This window comes from Taudactylus pleione, unplaced genomic scaffold, assembly GCF_031769625.1.
Source record: "Taudactylus pleione unplaced genomic scaffold, aTauple2 ptg000070l, whole genome shotgun sequence".
NCBI lineage: Eukaryota > Metazoa > Chordata > Amphibia > Anura > Myobatrachidae > Taudactylus > Taudactylus pleione.
The window spans coordinates 3355447-3371925 of NW_028284472.1; the positions used below are offsets into that span (position 1 = coordinate 3355447).

Sequence of the window (16479 nt, forward strand, 5' to 3'; positions counted from 1 at the left end):
CCACCAATATTTTGGAGAATTTAAAGATAGATTCAGTATTGGATGGGAATCATGGTCTGACCAAAAGGGTACCGGCCCTTAGAGACATCAGCCATTTTGTTAGGTAAAGTAAAACCATCTAACTACGCAATTCATATTTAGGGCTTGATTTAGAGTTATAAGCAAATCCAGATGGGGGGATCAGGGGGCCGGTGTGGGAATTGTGCTCCTGGTCCGAGTGATACAGGGGGACTATGCACGCCGTCACAAGGAGGTACGTGCACATCGTGAAGTGGGACATTTCTCCTCCACAGCTCTTGAGGCCCCTGCCAGGCCCCTCAGACAATGCCGGGATTAGATAATTAGTACCCTTCCCCCATCTCCATGCCCCTGATTGTGGTGATGCAATTTGTGTCATCATGGTTCTCCCCGTCACAGTAAAATGTTACGATTCAATGCTTCATTCAGCAGGGGTTGGTCTATAATGTATACTCACGGACATTTTGTCTTGTTCCCGGGAGAAGTGGGCAGTGATTGAGGTGGTGCTGGGACTCACAGGCATTTGAATAGGGGGGCAAATATAAATGACGCGATTAGCATAGAATTGCGTTATTAAGCCCCGTCCCCTCCCGACGGAACGTAGAACCACGGTATAATTCTCCCCATTCTGCGGGAGAGGTGTCTATTTTTCCGGTGGTGCGAGGGGCACCTGAAAAAATCATGAGCCTCCTGCAACTTCCGGGAGAATAGGTAAGTATGCTATAATGACGCAAATCACGGCAAATCATGCCCCTGTCCAGCACACTGAGGAACCGGGAGGGGGGGGGGGGGGCTATCTACTAACTGGGATTTGGGAATCTCCTGAACGTTCAGGGAGTATGCAGTTATGGTTTATTCTAGCTGATCTCTAATATGCAGTGCAAAAATAAAATATGTGTGCGCCACGGGAAAAAACAGCCAGTATTCTCCCTGAATACAAAAACACAGCATTTGCAGCCCATGCATGGTAATCTGGTTTGTTCAGTGCCAAAATTACCCCCTTTGCTCGTTATTTTAAAATATGTTCTTAGGGTTCTATTTATCAAAAGCCAGGCCCCTAAAAAGTCCTTTTTTTTTAACCATTGCAATATTTTCTGTGGCTACTTATTTAAAAAAAATATATTATCAGACACAGCTTAACGAAGCACAGCTCCCCAATGATAATGACCGGCATAAGTAAGCCGTTACTTGCAGCCAGTCGGGGGCCCCCGATTGCGCATGTACACTACACCTGTACCTGGAGATTAATCTCCGATTCCTGGTGCTGATTCTTCAAAACTGTAAAATACCAATAAAAAAAAAAAAAAGTAAAAAAAAAAAAAAAATTGATTATTTTAATATTTTATGTAGGGAATTAATTGAATAATTTTTTCTGCACCGAATCTGCTGTCCCCCCCCTGAGGTGAAGACATCATTGGAGGACCGCCAGTGGTACAGGTATTGCCATGGCCATGATCAATTTGCTTTAATAAGCTTCCCTGTAACTAGGATGGTGCAACCCAGGGCGGCCCACTCATGGCGCAAGGCCCTAAATGGGTGCTGCCATGACCGACTGACTACCATTGCTCGGGTGCGCCGCTGGATCCCAACGCCCACGATGGCCACTTCCGACAATACCTGGCGATGCCATTGTATCCAGCGGTGCTTGATAATGAATGAAATCTGGGCCTGATTTAGAGCCGCTCGCACTGACAGAGCGCTCGCTCTGAATCAGGGCCGGGCATTTTTTTTTTTTTAGAATGGCCTCTTGGCCACTCGCATAGCTGCGGGTGACCATCGCGACCATCGGGCTTGCGACGAGACCCTTGTGGTAGGGTCTCGTGGCCGCAAGCCCCAGAGAGATTCTCAAACGGTGGCCCCAAACGGTAGGCATTCTCATGGGAACGCCTCCGTTTGGGCAGCCACCCCCCCCCGGCCCGCCAACCAAAGGGGGCGAGCTGTCACTCAACATCGACAGCACGCCCCCTTCGGTGCGAGACCCGGAGCAACGGATTGACCGTCGATATCCGGGTCTTGCGCATGCGCACGACGGAGCCGGCTCCGTCGCGCGCATGCGCTCTGGGCCACCATCGACCCGTTTGCGAGCGCACAGCACTTGCGACCGGGTCTGAATCAGGCCCTCTGTTTTAAAACCGCCCCTTAATGTTTTAAAACTAAGTAAGTGGGGCCCTGATCCCTTGGAATGGCAAAGGTACAATAGGAAGGGACATGTAATTAACATGACAATTGAGCTGTTTAATAATATGTTTCAAGCTTTAAATCTGCAATTACTTATAAAAACCCCTTATGTATTTTAATCATCAAAGAACAACGTGTAGAAACAACAGAACGGGCATTTATAGCTACACTTTCTGTGTTTCTCCCCAGGCCACACTGGCGCGTGCCAACGCTCTTCTCACTGGCATGTCGATAATCCGTCCCTTGTCAGCAGTACAGGGAGAGAGGGAGAGGGAGGTTTTGAACAAGTAATTATATACAAAGTAATCCGGGGCTTTTACACTGATATACTAGAAGCAAGGCAACTAGTCTGATACCAGCATTGGTGACCCCCAGATTATCGGTAATAATATGATCAAAATCAGTTGAATCATAATCACTCATATTGGCCCAATTTCTGTTGGCAGAATTGACCCATATGTCATAAAAAATTGTAATATTGTGATAAAAATGATCTTTAATTAATCTTTAGCCATATTCACATATAAAATACGTCCCAACAAAATTAACCCTAGTGAGTAAGTGTGTGAGCATGTGGCAGGGAATTTAGATTGTATGCTCTGCTGGGGCAGGGACTGATGTGAATGGACAAATATTCTCTGTAAAACGCTGTGGAATATGTGGGTCTCATTCAGACCCACTCGCAATCGCCTATGCGTTCGCAAGCGGGTTGATGTTGAGGCCCTGCGTACCCGCAGCGGCCGCACTGCGCATGTGCAAGCCCCGGAGCGAGAGAGAAATTCTCTCACTCCGGGACTCACTACAAAAGGGGCGGCTGTCGATGGTGATCGACAGCTCGCCCCGTTTTGTAGGCGGGGCGGGGGGATGGCTACACAAACAGAGGCGTTCCTGACGGAACGCCTGCCGTTTGGGGCGGCTCCACTGACATCACGAGTGATGTCAGTGGTGAGCTTCCGGCTCTAATAGAGCTGAGAGCTCACTGGGGCTTGCGGTAGACGAGACCCTAACACAAGGGTCTTGTCGCAAGCCCCGACGGTCGCGATGGTCTTGACCATCGCGACCATCAACCTGGCCGCTCGCTAAAGCTGTGGGTGGTCACCCACAGCCTAGCTAGCGACCAGGAGGCCGGCTCTGAACATAGAAGCTGCCGCCCTCATTCAGAGCGAGCGCTCGCATTTTGCGAGCGGCTCTGAATGAGGTCCTGTGTGCGCTATATAAATAGCTGGTAATAAGTAATAAATAAATGATCTTCATGAATTTTACATTTCCACCTTCAAACGGCATAAAATAATTGGGCTGCAATTTTTACTAAGTACATTGCTCTGTCATGCGATCACCCATGCTTGCTTTTCAGCCACGTCTTTATATGATGAGGCAGAGTTGTGGTATATGACACAAAGCAGCTCTCAAAGTGTTCAATGCAGAGAACAGGGAAGAACTGCTGCGTCCAAGGACAATACAACCAGAAAGCTCTGCCGAATATTAGAAACACATGGCTGAAGCACACAGAAGACAGCTAGACCTACTGTAAGTGATGGAAATAGCCATATATTTAGTAAAAGCTGAAAGCTAATAAGTAAATGTAATCTGATGCTGTAAACTACCTTTAGGGGCCTATTTATCATATGACTTATGGCCCTGATTCAGAGCTGGACGCTCTGACAGAGCGCTCGCTCTGAATCAGGGCCGCCCCTCCTACTTTTTGGAGCAGCCTCCTGGCCGCACGCATAGCTGTGGGTGACCACCCACAGCTATAGTGAGCTGCCAAAATGATGGTCGCGATGGTCGAGACCATCGCGACCATCAGGCTTGCGGCGAGATCCTTGTGGTAGGGTCTCGTCTGCCGCAAGCCCTGGAGTGCTTTTGGCTCTATCAGAGCCAAAAGCACTCCCACTGACATCACTAGTGATGTCAGTGGGGCTGGCCCCAGACGGTAGGCGTTCCCATGGGAACGCCTCCGTCTGGGCAGCCACGCCCCCGGCACGCCCACCAAAGGGAGCGTGCTGTCAATCACCATCGACAGCACGCCCCCTTTGGTGCGAGACCCATAACGACGGCTTACCCGTCGTTATTCGGGTCTCGTGTATGCGCACGACGGAGCCGCCTCCGTCGTGCGCATGCGCACTTGGGCAACATCGACCCGCTTGAGAGCGCTCAGCGCTCGCGAGCAGTGTCTGAGTCAGGCCCTATATCCTTAAAACAAACCGAAATTACTGTTTCCACACATCTAAGGCAAAAGAAACCATCGCAGCATTTTAAGAAAACTATAACGCAGGAGATATCGTAGCTCGCGGCCATATGGACTGGGATCTATCACGGTCTGCAATGTGGTCTCACAACAGGGGATAACCGGAGACCTCATGGACAGAAGAAGCCGGTCCTATTCTCCTTGATTCTATTCTGAACTTAGGGGATCTCGCTCTTCCTCTGCTCTGTTCAATACCAATAGGTAAACAGGGACAGAGGTGAGGGATCTTCCTCCAACAAGTCAGAATCCTTTGACCTCTTTATCCTGCCTTTTTTCAAGTATGCAATATCAATTGTTTGCTATTTTTGTTTATAAATTAGCTGATATTAATTTTGCAACACAGTAGAGGCAATTACATTCTGATGACTATTGTGGTAAGAACTGTTTATGTCATAGGTGACAGGACTTGAGATAGGAATATATGAATCTGCATATACCTGATCAAATGCTTTTGGGAATTAATTAGCAGTTAATAGAGATTTATTACAACGGTGTGATATTTGCAACAGACAATTTACCATGTACACAGATTACAAAAATTAAGGTATTGAACTGATGCATGAAATAAAAACAAATCTGGTATATGGTCTAATGTCACTTAAATACTATTATTTGAAAAAATAGGTAACAATAGTTATTTCACTCTTTGGGCTCTATTTACTATAATCCGCACTGGGAATGCAGATTGTAGTGTGATATTACCGACTGAATTCGCATTGTGAATTCAGGCAATATCACAGGGATTTACTACAAATCCCTTGCAGGGACAGAGTTTGCGATAAAGCTCTGTCCCTGCGAATCCCCTCCGCACACTTATCACGGTATTTCTGCAAAAAATACCATGACAAGTGCACGCGCATGCGCCGACCAGTGCCGCTGCTACCCCCCATAGCTAAGCCCCGCCCCCCCACGATTGCGACCCCCTCCGCGACCTCCCCTCCCTTAATTGCACTTACCTGCATGATCCGGGCTCCGGTGATGTCCTCCATGGCTCCGGTCAGTTGACATTCCATACTGCACTGGGACTCGGTCACCTGATGACCGGGCCGCAGTGCTGTATGGGAGACCAGCTGACCAGAGGGAGAACATCAGCGGAGCCCCGAATTCCAGTCCCTGGACTCAAGTAAGTAAATTTTTTTTTTACTATTTTTTTTTTGCAGTGTATCAGCGTGGGGTCTGTTTAGACCACACAGCTGATCACTGGGGCTGGCTCCGGGCTCTGCTCTGCCCATTAGAGCAGAGCAGGAGTCCGGTAACCGGGGGAGACCCTGGATAACGCAACCTCCAGGTGGCGTTATTATCACAGGGCTTTCTCCGGTATTTTTTCACAATTTATTTTTAGTAACTTTGGTCAGATCACATTTCCCATTACAGTTATGGGAAATTAGATCTGATTACTAAAAATAAGTGATACTTAGGGGTTGGAGTAGAATTTTATGAATTCTACTCCAATTGCCCTTTAGTAACTTTAGGTGAAACTAATAATGTGAAAAGGGTGTGAAAACACCCTTTTTCACTTTATTTTATTAAAAATAATGATAATTAATAGAGCCCTTTGTCTTTTGGAATACCTGATACTTGACTAAAAGCAACAATGTGTTTATATTGAAAGCTATGCGACTTCTTTATTAAAAAAAATATTTTGTTGCTATAAACACCACAAGTATTCTACACTACCTTGAGCTAGAATAATACTATTCATGTATTAAATACTCTATCCAGAATTGGAGAAGACCCTTGAAGCGATATATCTGTTTAAAAATCGCTTGCAGCATCAAGCTTTAAAATAAGCAAACTGTTTTTGTTGTTTAGTCTTTTTTATATTTTCTGATTGTATTAAAAGCTAAGTTTTAGACAGTATTGTCAGAAAAGAGTGCACCTAAGGAATTATTGTTTGTAGTTGAACCATTTTTTCTTGAATGTTTCAACACAGACTGTATGATCTATCACGGTCATTTGGAGAGTATTTATAGTTAGTATTTAGAGTATTTATAAGTAAACCCTTTGGGGGGAAAAAATATATTTTTTTAAAAACAAAACAAGAATTTCTTTAAAGTTACATTTCTCATGCTAAATATAAACTTTTACATATAAGCTTCACAAGCAAAACAATTATTGTCCTGGTTCACTCTTAAGCCATGCCCGCTTCACATTGTGAAACTTACAAAGTAGTCACAGTTTTAGAAAAATTTTATTTCCCCCCTCCCATCCATTGTGAATTCACCCCCTGTTGGGTCACACCTTGCAAATTAAACCATTTGCAAGGTGTGAATCCAAGCAAATTACTTTCTGAATGGTAGGACGGAGTGCATTTCATATGCATGGAGGTAATTAAACACCCGAGCCTATGAATGACAGGAAGTGGCTAGTTGTTTAGTGAGGTAGTATTGTGGGTGGGGTTAGGTTTGGTTAGCCCAGTGGTTCCCAAACTTTTTGGAATCAGTAATGTTTTCATGGCAACCCTAAGCCAACATTTGTTATTGAGAAAATCAGAAAAAAATAGTAAAGTAGTAAATACCTGTCATCATTAGGTAAAGTTATGTGGTGGGGGACAGGTTTGTGCTTCCGTTTGTCCACATATTTACATTACATTGATCATAAATAATTTGATTTGGTACTGGACCACAAACCTGAGGCACCCCTGCAAGTGTCCCGAGGCACCCTAGAGTGCCACGACGCACAGTTTGGGAACCACTGGGTTAGTCTATAGAATTGGGCAGGGGTGGGTTTTTCAGTGCTATTTCAGAGTAGCTGTTAGAAGGGCACACTGATCAGGTGATGGGGAGTATCCTGAAGAGGAACAGGTGTATCCTGAAATTCTATCCACTCATCCTGCCAGAGACCCACTGGTCTTTGGGGCGACACAACTACAGTACTAGCTTTGCCAAGTTAGACCAACAGGAAGGCTCGGGTGAGAGATTATTTAGCGTATGAACTTGGGAACTTGTGATATATAAATGGATTGGAGAGATGAGGGGCATATGAAAGTAACAGCCTGCGAGTTGCAGACAGCGTGAGATACCGGTAGATTTAAAGCGGATTTTGTTTTTTTAAAGCATTTGAAAGAATTGCTCCATTAAATCTATCGACTGTCCCCAACTCGCAGGCTGCTACATATGCTCTATGGTTTATGCAGCTTGGGAAGGACATCCGTTTTCTGTCTATGGGGCCTATTCATCATCGCCAGCTGGATGAGCGACCTGAGGCACGAGTGAAGAGATGGCAGAGGGATCTGATCCGATCATGGTCACGTTGCTTCAAGTTTAGAACCGGCAGAGCAAGTGCGCATGTGCGGTCACCGGGCCACATACGTGTAAGCGGTAATTACCAGAGAGAGTTCCGAAAGGCTTCATAAACGGGCCCAGTGCAATCCACTACAATCCACTGTTTACTAGCAAATGATGGGATCACCAAGGGGCCATTTATGAATATTATTTACTCCATTCATGAGAAAACAGAATAGCTCACAGGGTTATTTAAACCCACGTACTGATGAGTACCACTGAGCCCAGGATGTTCGGTGCCCCCCAGCAAACTATAAATTTGCGCCCTCCTTACCTCCGCGGTAGGCAGTTGCCAGCTGTCTTTCTCTCGCTCTTTTCGGCGGGTCCTATTCCTGCAGTTGCTGCGTGCAGTTGAGGCAGCTCCTCCGTTGCTCCTCTTCTAGGGCACAGCGGGTGTGCGCAGCGTGACGTGACATCATTGTGTACATCATTGTCTACATTAAGCATGTAAACTGCTGGTCTACATGCTATTGCTGGCAGTGGAGCTACTTATAGGAACTTAACGAGGCAGGGGAACGAACTAGCTCCTCCAGCTCTGGGGCGGGCAAAGATTAGTTCCTGGACAAGCGGCCGCCGGCATAAAATTACACTTAAATTCAGGCGGAGCGGTTATTTGGCTAATGGGTGGTCCAGAGTCTGGACTGCCCATTTGCCAGATCACTGATCCACCTGAATTTAAATGTAATTTATGTCCACGGCCGCCCGGACCATCCCTTAGTTTCGCTCTTAGGCCCTGATTCAGACACGGTCACTCTGACAAAGCGCTCGCTCTGAATCAGGGCCGGGTTTTTTTTTCTTTTAGAATGGCCTCCTGGTCGCTCGCATAGCTGTGGGTGACCACCCACAGCTACAGCGAGCGGCCATGATGATGGTCGCGATGGTCAAGACATCGCGACCATCGGGCTTGCGACGAGACCCTTGTGGTAGGGTCTCATGGCCGCAAGCCCCAGAGAGATTTCGGCTCTAACAGAGTGATGTCAGTGGGGCCGCCCCCAAACGACAGGCATTCTCATGGGAACGCCTCCGTTTGGGCAGCCACCCCCCCGGCCCGCCCACCAAAGGGGGCGAGCTGTCACTCAACATCGAGAGCTCGCCCCCTTTGTTGCGAGACCCGGAGCGACGGAGTGCCCGTCGCTATCCGGGTCTTGCGCATGCGCACGACGGAGCCGGCTCCATCTTGCGCATGCGCTCTGGGCCACCATCGACCCGGTTGCGAGGGCTCAGCGCTTGCGACCGGGTCTGAATCAGGCCCAAAGTTAGCTCTTCAGAACTTACCTACGACATATGACAAGGGTCGTTAAGAGCCAGCCCGATCTCGGGAGGAAAGGGGTGTGGCCTAATCGTGGGAGACGTGACCACGCCCCCTTAGGGGAAAAAAGAATAGATCTAGTTGCAGCACCTCGCGCTGGGGAGGTGGGCACCCCTGAGCCCCTCAGCCCAGCTCAAATCTTGAGGGCGGAGGCACAATCAGTGTGATCGCTCCCCCCCACAGGCAGAGGAGACTGCTCTTGCTGACAGGTAAGAGGTAGGGGGAGGCATCGAACCCAGGGCCCCTCCAGTAAGCCCGCTCCTGAATAATTAGTACTCCCCTCCCTCTTGGCACCCCTGCATCTGACTCCATCTTCGGAAGGCAATAGAGCTACAAGAGTTCTAAGATGGATTTCTGCAGGTTTCTCTGTTCCTTCCACTTATTTTTATGTAGGCTTACCACTATATCCCTTTATATATACATAGGCTTACCACTGTATCCCTTTATATATACATAGGCTTACCACTTTATCCCTTTAAACCGGGACACTCATGAATTACACAGGTTCTGTGGCTGATTAAATCCAGGTGAAATCCAGGCTTGGAGTCAGCCAGCCACAGAGCCTGTGTAATTCCTGAGTGTCTCGGGATAGTATGGTAAGCCTATTTGTACGCGCATGTGCTTACCATTGGTCATGCATACGCAGGAACACAAGGGCCTGATTCGCTCGTTCGCTCTGAGCGATGTTCGCACAACTGCGCATGCGTATGGGTTGTAATACACATGCGCGAACCAGTCATTGCGGTCAGAAATTATGTGCTCGCAAAATAGCAAATGCCTGCTAATTTGAGTGACAGAATGAGGCGTTTGTGGGTGGTAACAGGGGAAGGTGCTTGAAAACGGGGAGTGGAGTTCCAAACGCAGGCGTGCCAAACGGTCAAAACGGGCGTTTTAAGGGTGTGCATAATTAACAAAGCAGCGTCATCGACCATGTCACTTGGTTGTTTCTTAGCCTGAACTGCTCGCATGATTGCGGTAGGAAAATCCAACCACAAGCACTGCGAGCAGTTCATACGCCTTTCGATGTACTCGATTAATCTAATAAATAGCGGAGATGACGTAGGATGCGAGCGGCCAGGGGGCGTTTTATAAAAAATAGCGAGCGCATGTTTCGTTCGCTCGTTCAGACATAGAGGCGTCAACAGACCGCAAAGAGCGAGCGCTCTATTTAAATATACGACCCCTTTTTCTGAACGAGCGAGCACAAATAGCGTCCGGCTCTGAATTTTGCCCACAGTTGGGATAGAACCTGACAGTGTAATATTAGGCAGCTGGGATTGGCAATGAAAGCTTAGGTTTTTCCAGTAGTCATTTTTATCGGAGCAGTTGTCCCGGCATAATGGTTTAGAGCAGGGGTCTTCAACATTGGCCCTCCAGCTGCTGTGGAACTACACATCCCAGCATGCACTGCCACCTTTTTGATATAACAGCATGCTAAAACTATGGCAGTGCATGCTGGGATGTGTAGTTCCACAGCAGCTGGAGGGCCAAGGTTGAAGACCCCTGGTTTAGAGCATCAATGTTACATCTCTTATGGCCATAAAGAGCAGCGATAGGAGATGTTATTTATAGGGCAAAATTGCAAATAATGATAAATATGCCTCCAAAGTACTAATACTGTAAAACCGTGTAACTCTACTTTTCGGATGGATACATTCAGTAGTTTGCGATTTCCCCCTGACACCATATCAGCAGGTAAGTAGTTGAATTTCTAACGGCAAATATATTTTAACCCTGACACTGTTGTTTTCCTGGGGTCATATTTCAATTGTGATACATGACCAAGAAACGCAGGAGCGATAGACACGCCGTGAGGTAATGGTTCTCAGCAGAGATCCGCTGTCATTTCATAAACAGGGGAGAAGCAAACATCTTGCAGAAACCGTTCTTTACCCACAGAAACCGAAAACAACATATTAATGTTTTATGAGGACCTGCACTCTACAGCACTGGGAAACCGCAACAGGCGAGAACATAACACAGACAGCGTAACAGATATATACTGAATGGTCCCAGCAGTTCTGCCATACAGTTCTCTCTTTCCAGCTATATATGGTACTCACTGCACAGTATGTATCATATACAACAGACGTAGCCAACTGTTGCAGAACTACAAGTCCCAGCACTCCTGCTGCCCACTTTAACCTGAAGTCCAAACAGTATCTTAGAACAGAGATAGTCAGTCTACTACAGTATGTGCTGTACTAAAAATACAAGTCGCAGTATTCCCTCTATTTGAATTATATTTAAATAGTGCAGGGTACATCTTATAACACAGATAGGGGAACCCATGTGTTGTAGAACTACAAGTCCTTGTATTCCTTATTTATAGTATATTTAAATAGTACAGGGTTCACCTAAGAACAGTGGTAGGCAACCTGTGTACATTCACAGCTGTTGTGGAACTACAAGTCCCAGTATAACTATCCTGCCTGGAGCTACATTCTCTATATGACATGTCCTCTCGTCGCCTTACCCCTTTCGGACACTGTCTACACCGCGGTTGTCCTCAGGAGAGCTCTGCTGCTTAGTACCAGCTCTACAAGTGCAGCCTATTATTAAAGCTATACACCCCTCCTATTGTTATCTCAGTGCTGTAACCAGGCAGGTCTGGTGTGTGGGAGTGTTAAACAATGAATGACACATTATGTAAATCTGTCAACTCACATAAACCTTGCAGGTCAAGCTTGTTCCCACAAGCAGGTTCCTTTCTCCAGCCTGTTCTCACTTCATTGCCAGCACCAGACCTCTATCAGGGCTAGCTGACTCACGGCCGATATATACTGCAATCATTTCCAAGGATCATAATGTATTTTATATATTCAGTTTCATGAAATTTCGATCTTGAGAGTTGCACCTAGGGAAGCCAATCCTGGGTCGTTTTTCCAATTTCAGGAACCGGGATTTAGTTGGTCAATGGAGAGGGTGTGCGCCGCTGATGGGACGGGCTGGCGTGGGGCTGCGCAACGTGACCTCTGATGTCACAAAATAAAACGAAACGAAACTGCGCAAAAAAAAACTAAACCGCGCATGCGCTCACTAATCATGGGATTGGAAACTCTAATTCAAATCCCGACAATTTTAGGCCAAAATCCCGGGATCCCGCCGATCCCCATCCCAGGATTGGCCTCCCTAGTTACATCCAATGTTACAAATAAGAGTGTATCTCATAATTAAGCTGCATCCCTAATCCACCAATATTCCATCTGTGTTGGTTGGAAAGTGACCTCAACTTCCCAAATGGCAATGTCCCTGTTGGTCTCAGAAAATTGGGATAATTCAATAAAAATTGGGACTGCTGGGAGGTATGTAAGAGGAGGAATCGGTATGAGATGCCAATACCGACAGTGAAAGGTCGAATGGTGAGGATCCCGACTAGTGGTGGTAAGTAGCCTAACTCTCCCCTCTTCCCCCTTAACCCTAGGGGGGTGCCTAACCTTAGGCTCCCCACCAGGGGTGCCTAACCCTATCCCCCCCCTTTCCCTATCCTAACCCTCCCCGGGGGGGGTGCCTCACCCTAACTCCCCCTGTGGGTGCCTAATCCTAAGCGCCCCATCCCCGGCTAAGCCCGCATACTTACTGCCGTCCGGACGTTCGGACTTCTGATGGTCGGGATGCCGACGCCAGTATCCTGGCGTCCATCGGACTATCGGCAGCGGGATATCGGCGGCGGTATTTCGACTGCCAGCATAATGTCCGCCGGCATATTAACTGTATCTCGTAAGAGGATTTGTACTGTATATTTGGGTTATAATGACTTTTCCAGAGTCAAAAATTTTTGCAGGTGAATATTTACTTTGGAAAATAGGGACAGGTGGCTAGAATCCAGGGTCACCCTGTTCATCTTTGAAAACAGCCATCTACTATATCTGTGCACTTGTTATATCTATCAGAGACGTGCGACTTGATTTGTCCAAGTCGCCGTTTGTGAATCTTTCCAAATTTCCAATTTCTAGATGTACTTTTTGGTGCAAATTTGCAGTTGAAAGAAATAGTAATTTGTAGTAGAGAAAGTTGCAAATTGCAACTCTGCATGAGACCTATATGTGTTGAAGAGCTCAGGCAAATACTTGGCATCCTATCTCTATCCCTTCAGCCTGGCACATGACTGGGGTCCATGATCACCTTAATATGTTTCTTGGTGTATGCCACTGAATGGTTCTTCATCGATGGTGCCATCTGTGCTTTATATTGATGGCAGGAAACTATCAATGGAAAAACCAATGATGGCCATCACTAGCTGGGGATACATGGATGTGATGGGCCGATCAGAGAATGGGTGGGGCTAGTCAGCACCAAAGGGGTGGGGCTAAGCATGGAAAAATAATTGCCACACGATCATCAGAGCTTTGTCCTCGATGGTGGGGAAACCATCGATGACCATCCTTACCTTGCTGCATTACAAGCAACACTACTAGGCACCTGAAATTCCAGAATCTAGGGCCCCAAAATTAAATTCTGCATAGACAAGAGGGGAAATGTGACGTTCCTATCCTCAATGCCTAAGAAGCGCAGAGTGGGCTAAAACGGGTGGCCTTCGCACAAGGTAAGTGAGGGGAGGACGGGGTGCCCTCTGGAAACTTTGCTGGCCCCCACAAATTAGTTACACACCTGGATGGAGCCATGTTCTATCCCAGAAGACTTCAGTTACAAAAATAAAATATATTTGCCAATCTGGTGCAGAACCTTCTTTAAAAGTGTAAAGTTCAATTTCATGTCCAAGTTCAAAACCCAGCGCGTTTGCATTTGTGTGTCTGAGCAAACCAGTGATTGTTTGCGGCACGTTTCTCCAAAAACAAAGTCCTCAATGCACTTGTTACATTGTATATGGCATTCTGCATTACCGGTAGTGTAGCAGTAGGAATACTGAATGTTACCGGCACTTTGTAAGTAATCTTCATTGTTATGCTGCATATACAAATCACTATTCGCTCCATGAGCGATATCGTGTAGTGTGTTCCCGGCAGTGGGGTGGTCAATGTCCTTAACGACATTGACCACCCACACTGAGCGATATATCATTCAGTGACGTCACCCTCCCTCATCCCCCTACTTGCAGAACCTGACATTATATAAGTACGGGCAGGAGCGCGCATCGCTGGTCGTTGACGGCATATCCACTGGACGATATAATGAACGATTGAACGATATCTATCCTGTCATCCATATGCATCTTTACATTAAACAGATTAGCACACACACAGATTACAGCTATGTATTGACAGATTATAGATTAATAAATGAAAATTATTTAAAAAAAATATATATCTTTCTGTAAAGATATTTTTATAGAATAAAGGTTTTCATTTGTTTCAACAAATTTTTATCTCTATTTAAACTTTTACTTGTTATTAATACATGATTAAAATCAGAAGCCCAAAACTACGCATGCGCACAGCCGCAACGTGTGACTCAGTGCGGGGGTCAATTGAACCTCTGGGGGCCTGATTCGGAGGCACACCTAATGCCGCTGTTCACGCGTTTAAGCGATCCTTTGCTGCTGCGCATGCGCAAATATCCCTAAAAGCTTGTATGGCACATGCGTCACGCAGTTTGTGCGCATAAAGGCGCTGTGGGGACTGAGACTCACGGTATAAGAAATGTCTTGGAAAAGTGCTGGGCGTTCCTAGGCGGTGACCGGGATCAGATGCATTGAGATGTTCCATCTTATGTGCGTTTTATGGGAGTGTGACGGGCGTGGCGCTAAAGTGTTTGCGCACATAGGCGCGTCATTGTTCACACTAAAGGACAAACTCAGACGGAAAATTTACACCTGCGAATTTCAAAGGCGCAAATGTTCAGTATCACCCTGGACAGCAAAGTATCACTGATCTGCGCTAAAGATATCGTTTGCGGAAGCGACAGCGAGAAATGACATAGGTCTCGTAGATTTGCGCTGCTCCCAGAAACCTCCACACAGACCTGCCTGTTTGTGGCATAAAACAGACGTCTCTTTATGAAACAAATTCTAACACACATTAACCGTCGATATCACAAATGAGGTGTAATTTGTGATATCGATGGTTAATGTGTGTGAGAATATTGCTGCCCAGGTGCCTCGCATATTGCGTGCGATGCGTTAGATGTACAGTATATGTCAATGTAATACAGTTGTACGAGGGATTCAAACTTGAGATACAAGTTGGAATGAGCAGATGATGTTATGTTACTAAGCAAGGCTGGGTGTGACCGAAACATTCCTGAAAAGAGTTTATAATAGCACAGAAGAGGAAGTACTGTAAGTCAACATTATAGATAGCCAAACATTCCGGGGAGCGAAGACTAAATATATACGTTTTGATTGGAAAGTAGAACGTTTTGTACAGCTGCCATGCTTGAGGAATTCTTTGGGGTGTTGTTACTCCTTAGTAAATGTAAGCAGCATTCTGTGATGATATAGACACTGGGGCTGATTCAGACCCGCTCGCAAGCGCTGAGCGCTCGCAACCGGGTCGATGGTGGCCCAGAGCGCATGCGCACGACGGAGCCACCTCTGCCGTGCGCATGCGCGAGACCCGGATAGCGACGGGCAATCCGTCGCTCTGGGTCTCGCACCAAAGGGGGCGTGCTGTTGATGTTGAGTGACAGAACACCCCCTTTGGTAGGCGGGCCGACGGGGTGGCTGCCCAAACGGAGGCGTTCCCATGAGAATGCCTACCGTCTGGGGCCGGCCCCACTGACATCACAAGTGATGTCAGTGGAGAGATTCCGGCTCTGTTTGAGCTGAAATCTCTCTGGGGTTTGCGGCAACGAGACCCTACCACAAGGGTCTCGTCACAAGCCCAATGGTAGCGATGGTCTTGACCATCACGACCATCTTCCTGGCCGCTCGCTATAGCTGTGGGTGGTCACCGACAGCTATACGAGCAGCCAGGAGGCCGCTCTAAAAAAAAATAGCCGGCCCTGATTCAGAGCGAGCGCTTTGTCAGAGCGTCCAGCTCTGAATCAGGGCCACTGTTCTAATGAAACACAGAATAACTTTATTAAGGCTAAACTGCAGTCTGAAAAAGGACATAACCACAATGCAGTTTAGCAGTAGTCAAGCACAGGGGGGGTGAAGTGGTGCGATTTGCCTCTTCAATGTCGTGGCATCAAACAGCAGTTGGGGTGGGCTTGGTCATGATGACGCAGTGTGCTGCAAATTTAGGTTGCTTACACACGGTACGATATCTATGGATGATAACGATATCGTTCAATGATAAATCGTTCATATAGTTAATTTTTAAGCAGTGAACGACCAACGATGCGTGCTCCTGCATGGACGATAACGATATCTATGGTCGCAGGCCAACTTGGACGATTTCATCACGATTTACATATTCAGAGATGCGGCAGGAAGACTTCACCGAAAGATATCTATCATAGATAGTGTGTACACCCAATATCGTTTGTCCTGCACTACAGAAAGTTCAAGGGAAATCGTTCAGTGATATCGTTGGTTG

At 46.8% G+C, this 16479-nt stretch overlaps 1 protein-coding gene across 4 annotated transcripts in view; it reads right to left on the minus strand.

Annotated features, from left to right (window-relative positions):
* PAQR8 (progestin and adipoQ receptor family member 8) overlaps positions 1 to 16479 on the minus strand; it is a 90096-nt gene that overhangs the window by 7073 nt on the left and 66544 nt on the right. Inside the window, exon 1 of one of the 4 annotated variants that reach the window (XM_088467310.1) lies at positions 11514 to 11579. The exons of the other annotated variants lie outside the window; for them this stretch is intronic. The gene's annotated coding sequence lies outside the window, so the exon portion shown is untranslated. Of the gene's footprint in view, positions 1 to 11513; positions 11580 to 16479 lie in introns of those variants that run through there. 4 annotated transcript variants of the gene reach the window in all.